Below are 6,308 nucleotides of genomic sequence, written 5' to 3'. Positions count from 1 at the left end.
GGTGGACTCATCCCTTGTTCTTACTTTCTCTATTTTTCGTTTTCTCTATGTTAAGTGCTTATCTATGTTTGTGTCTTCATTACATGATCATTAGTAGTAATTAGTGTCTATTTTGATTTTATCCCCAATTAAGTTATAGTCTATTTTTCTCATCATCAGCAAACATGAATAAAATAGTAGATCTTTTGAATAAGAGGCAATAAAATTTCGAGTTTTTAATAAGAAAAATTCTAATTAGTAACATGTGGTGGCAATGCTTTCTGTCTTCTGAATGAATGCTTGAACAGTGCATATGTCTTTTGAATTTGTTGTTTAAGACTGTTAAATATGTTACCTCTTGAAAGAATGATGAACATGAGACATGTTATTGATAATCTGAAAAGTCATAAAAATGATTCTTGAAGCAAGAAAAAGCAGCAAAGAACAAAGCTTGCAGAAAAAAAAAATATATATATATATAATAAAATAGGCGAAAAAAATAGAAAGAAAAAGAAAAAGCAAGCAGAAAAAGCCAAAAGCTCTTAAAACCAAGAGGCAAGAGCAAAAAGCCAATAACCCTTAAAACTAAAAGGCAAGGGCAAATAAAAAGGATCCCAAGGCTTTGAGCATCAGTGGATAGGAGGGCCTAAAGGAATAAAATCCTGGTCTAAGCGGCTAAACCAAGCTGTCCCTAACCATGTGCTTGTGGCGTGAAGGTGTCAAGTGAAAACTTGAGACTGAGCGGTTAAAGTCAAGGTCCAAGGCAAAAAGAAGAGTGTTCTTAAGAACTCTGGACACCTCTAATTGGGGACTTTAGCAAAGCTGAGTCACAATCTAAAAGGTTCACCCAATTATGTGTCTGTGGCATTTATGTATCCGGTGGTAATACTGGAAAACAAAGTGCTTAGGGCCACGGCCAAGACTCATAAAATAGCTGTGTTCAAGAATCATCACACTGAAATAGGAGAATCAATAACACCATCTGAATTCTAAGTTCCTATAGATGCCAATCACTCTGAGCTTCAATGGATAAAGTGAGATGCCAAAACTGTTCAGAAGCAAAAAGCTACTAGTCCCGCTCATCTAATTAGAATTTGAGCTTCACTCAAAAACTCTGAAATATTATTGCTTCTCAACCTATTAGTCTTCTATTTTATTTGTCTAGTTGCTTGAGGACAAGCAAACAGTTTAAGTTTGGTGTTGTGATGAGCGGATATTTTATACGCTTTTTGGGGTTAATTTCATATAGTTTTTAGTATGTTTTAGTTAGTTTTTAGTTTATTTTCATTAGTTTTTAGGATAAATTCATATTTCTGGACTTTACTATGAGTTGTGTGATTTTCTGTAATTTCAGGTATTTTTCTGGCTGAAATTGAGGGAACTGAGCAAAAATCTGATTCAGGCTGAAAAAGGACTGCTGATGCTGTTGGATTCTGACCTCCCTGCACTCAAAGTGGATTTTCTGGAGCTATAGAACTCGACATGGGATGCTTCCAATTGCTTTAGAAAGTATACATCCAGGGCTTTCCAGCAATATATAATAGTCCATACTTTGCACAAGGATAGACGACGTAAACTGGCGTTCAACGCCAGTTCTCTGCCCAATTCTGGCGTCCAGCGCCAGAAAAGGATCAAAAGCTGGAGTTGAACGCCCAAACTAGCAAAAAAACTGGTGTTCAACTCCACAAATGGCCTCTACACGTGGATTGCTTAAATCTCAGCCCCAGCACACACCAAGTGGGCCCCAGAAGTGGATCTCTGCATCATCCATCATAGTTTACTCATTTGTTGTAAACCTAGGCTACTAGTTTAGTATTTAAACAACTTTTAGAGACTTATTTTATATCTCATGACATTTTAGACCTGAACTTTGTACTCTTTGACGGCATGAGTCTCTAAACTCCATTGTTGGGGTGAGGAGCTCTGCTGTGTCTCGATGAATTAATGCAAGTATTTCTGTTTTCTATTCAAACACGCTTGTTCCTATCTAAGATGTTCATTCGCGCTTAAGTGTAATGAAGGTGATGATCCGTGACACTCATCACCATTCTCAATCCATGAACGTGTGCCTGACAACCACCTCCGTTCTATATCAGATTGAATGAGTATCTCTTAGATCTCTTAATCAGAATCTTTGTGGTATAAGCTAGAATTGATGGCGGTATTCATGAGAATCCGGAAAGTCTAAACCTTGTCTGTGGTATTTCGAGTAGGATTCAAGGACTGAATGACTGTGACGAGCTTCAAACTCCTAAAGGCTGGGCGTTAGTGACAAACCCAAAGGAATCAAGGGATTCTATTCCAACCGGATCGAGAACCAACCGGTGATTAGCCGTGCTGTGACAGAGCGCGTGAGCGTAGTTTTCACTGGAAGGATGGAAGGTAGCCATTGAAAACGGTGATCCACCAACACACAGCTTGCCATAGGAGGACGTGCGTGCGTGAACAAGAAGACAAAGGAAAGCAGAGATTCAGAAGACAAAGCATCTCCAAAACTCCAACATATTCTCCATTACTGCATAACAAGTAACCTTTAATCCATGCTCTCTTGTTTATTTGCAATTCAACTGATAAACTTAATTGACTTCCTGACTAAGATTTACAAGATAACCATAGATTGCTTCAAACCAACAATCTCCGTGGGATTCGACCCTTACTCACGTGAGGTATTACTTGGACGACCCAGTGCACTTGCTGGTCAGTGGTAGGAGTTGTGAAAAGTGTGATTCACAATTTGTGCACCAGTCTCGTACCGAAATGGAGAGTGGTGAAGGTTGGGTAATGACAATGAAGGTGGGTACGGAACAATGGTCCTTTATATAGAGAAGTTGTGAGAGAATGGAGGGTGTGGATTGATTGAGTGGTTACTTGATGGACGGTTGGGGTGATGCATGGATAAAAGACAAGGATCATTACTTTATGAATGAGATTGCTTGGTCTTTTAGGGGTTCTATTTTTCCAATGTTGCATGGCAACATTTTCCAATGTATTCCCTTTTTAGAACAAGTGTGTAGCCCTTCCTTTTGTGGTGTCCAATCCTTCTTTGTTTAGTTGTCCAATCCATTCCCTTTTTATGCTTCTTTTCTTTTCCTATAAAGATTTTAAATAAGGAAATTAATATCATAAAAATCAAACTCTACGGCTAGAATAATAAAGAGAAGAAAAAGAGTTTGTTTATTTATGAATTTCAACTAACTAACTACTTCTGTATCCTTATGCATTTTGGTGGCACCATGGGGTGACACCAAACTTAGTTTGAAGCAATGTGATGAGAAGTTTTGTTCAAAGCTCCCAAGACTAGCATGCATCTTGGTTTGCTTTGAACACCAAACTTGTTCTTCACTATATACTGCATGAGAAAGATTTCACCAAGTGTTTGTCAAGTTTGGGTTGAAATTCATAAACATTGATTCATTCATTATTTTAAAAACATATATAGAACATGGGTTGCATCCCATGAAGCGCTTCTTTAGCGTCACTAGCTTGACGTTTTTCCCTCATCAGGGTGGTTGGTAGTACTTGAAGTCCTCCCCTCTTGCTGTGGACTTATATCCATTGGTTGGATCAATGATCTCCACATGTTCCAGGGAAAGAACTCTGTTGATAGTGAAGACCTTGGGTAACTGAGATGGTACAGTAGGGAGATTAGGGGGAATATCTGGGAAGTAAGCTAAGACAACTCTATCCCCTGGAGAGAAGTCTTCCGTAGGGATCTTCTTGTTCCTTCACCTCCTTGGTACCTTCTTCTTTGTTTCTTTTGAGGTTGCCTTCCCCTTGGTGACCTCTTTTTCTAAAGAAGTTGTGATGCTGTCTTCACCTGCCTCTAGAGGTTTAGGTTCCTCCAACTTTTCCTTGAGCTATGGCAATTGCTGTTTTCCTTGTTTATCTATTATGGGGGCCTTAGAATGAACTGGCTGTGCTTCAGTGCTTGTTCCCTCCTTCAGTGTCTCATTATCATTTGTGCTTAGTTCCTTGTCTTCTTGATCTGTTTCTTGTGAGAGTTTGAAAACATTGAAGCTAAGTCGTTCATCATGGATTCTCAATATTAGCTCCCCTTTCTCTACATCGATAAGTGCTCTGGTCGTAGCTAGGAATGGTCTTCCCAATATGATTGGGTGAGTGTGACTTTCTTCCATGTCCAGGATGACAAAATCTGTTGGGAGAAAGTATTTCCCAACCTTTAGCAACACATTTTCCACCACTCCTATTGCTTGCTTTTGAGTTTTGTCAGCCAGTCTGATGATTACATATGTGGGCATTATCTCATTGATCTGCAGCCTCTTCACCAGGGATAAAGGCAGTAAGTTGATGCTGGCCCCCAAATCACATAGTGCTCTATCGAACATAGTTTCACCTATGGCACAAGGGATGTAAAAACTCCCTGGGTCTCTTCTTTTTGTAGGCAACTCAGATTGAATAAGGGCACTACATTCCTTGTTCATCACTATAGTTTGGCCTCCTTTGAGTGAGCTTTTCCTGGAAAGAAGTTCCTTCATATACTTGATGAATGCAGGCATTTGTTGAATTGCCTTGATGAATGGTATGTTCACATACAGGGATGCAAACAAGTCTAGGAACCTTGAGTATACTCTTTTTCCCACAGCACCATTGAGGAGTTGAGGGAAGGGTGCATAGAGCTTCAGCAGCTCTTGTTGTGAGATTTCTGGTTCTTGGTGATCTTTATCCTCCTCCTTTGTTGAGTTGTCTTCAGGTTGTTCGAAAAGGGTGTCTTGCTTGTCTTCAGTCTCTTGATCACTTGTAGTGACCATTTTGCAATCTTCCCATCTTACTTTCTTTGCTTCTCCTTTGGGGTTTTTCTCCGTGTCACTTGGGAAGCTATCAGTAGGTTTGGGAATCTTCTCAGCTAAATATCCCACCTGGAATTCCAGCTTCCTAATGGTCTCTCCCTGGTTCTTAATATTGGCTCGCACCTCCTCTTTGAACACTTTATTTTCTTGAATCTCTTGGCATATTCCTTCAAGTAAGGCTTCAATCTTAGAGAGCTTGTCATCAAGTGATGAGTGATTCTGAGCAGATGTGCTGTTTTGGTTTTGATAAGCATGTGGAGAAGTGTTGTTGTGGGGGTGTTGAGATGTCCTCTGTGTGAATTGCTGATGAGCTGCATTGTTGTTGGAGTTGTAATGTCTCTGGTCTTGGTTTTGATCTTGCTCACTTCCCCACCCAAAGTTTGGGTGGTTTCTCCATCCAGGGTTGTAGGTCTTGGAGTATGGATCATAATTTTTCCTTGGTGAATTCCCAATGTAGTTGGCTTGCTCCTGACTCCCCTCTGCTTCTTCATTCACTCCTTCTTGGGTTGTTGATGAAGTTGAGATTGCTGGGTAATGAGCTTGTTTTGGGCCAACAGAGCATCTACATTGTTTAGCTCCATCACTCCTCTTGTGTTCCCTCTTTCGGAAGCATAGAAGTAGTCGTTCTCTGCTACTGTTTCAATAACATCTATGGCTTCCTCAATAGTCTTCTTCGTGTTCAAAGATCCTCCGGATGAATGGTCTACAGCCTTCTTTGACTCATAAGAGAGTCCTTCATAGAAAATGTGTAGCTGCACCCATTTGTTGAACATATCTGGTGGGCACCTCCTTGTTAGGTCTTTAAACCTCTCCCATGCTTCATATAGAGTCTCACCATCTTGTTGCCTGAAAGTTTGGACCTCAGCTCTCAGCCTATTGATTCATTGAGGAGGGTAAAATCTTGCTAAGAATTTGTTCACCACGTCTTCCCAAGTTGTCAAGCTTTCCCTTGGGAAAGATTTTAGCCACTTGGCTGCTTTGTCCCTAAGTGAGAATGGAAATAGGAGCAGTCTATAGGCGTCAGGGTGAACACCATTAGACTTCACTGTGTCACATATTCTCAGGAAGGTGGTTAAATGTTTATTGGGGTCTTCTTGAACACCTCCTCCAAACGAACAGTTGTTCTGAACAAGGGTGATGAGCTGTGGTTTAAGTTCAAAGTTGTTGGCATGGATTGTTGGCTTTTGGATGCTACTTCCACAATTGCCTGGGTTTGGATTGATGTAAGAGCCCAAAACTCTTCTATCCTCCCCAGCATGATTTGCTCTACCTCCTCCCCCATGGTTGTGATCCTCTTCTTCATGATGGTTTTCCATGTTATCTTCCATATTTGGTTCAAAGAATTCCCCTTTTTCCTCAGCACCAACCACTTTTTTTCCTCTTGCCTCCCTCCTTAATCTAAGGAAGGTCCTCTCAGGTTCAGAATCGAAGGAAGTTGAAGCCCCGCTTCTTCTCCCTGTCATACAACCATCAAGTGCAAGCAAGAAAAGATAGGTGCAGAAAGTATTTGTGTCAGAATTA

At 40.5% G+C, this 6,308-nt stretch overlaps 1 non-coding gene across 1 annotated transcript; it reads left to right on the top strand.

Moving 5' to 3' along the window:
• Positions 1 to 5,555: 5,555 nt before the first annotated feature.
• Positions 5,556 to 5,662, top strand: LOC112774289 (small nucleolar RNA R71). The gene has a single exon (XR_003188784.1). It is a non-coding gene; the product is annotated as a small nucleolar RNA R71 (small nucleolar RNA).
• Positions 5,663 to 6,308: the final 646 nt, after the last annotated feature.

This window comes from Arachis hypogaea, chromosome 18 (genome assembly GCF_003086295.3).
Source record: "Arachis hypogaea cultivar Tifrunner chromosome 18, arahy.Tifrunner.gnm2.J5K5, whole genome shotgun sequence".
In the NCBI taxonomy this organism is placed as follows: Eukaryota; Viridiplantae; Streptophyta; class Magnoliopsida; order Fabales; family Fabaceae; genus Arachis; species Arachis hypogaea.
Note: the sequence above shows the minus strand (reverse complement) of the source record. Positions and strands in the feature narration are given on the sequence as shown.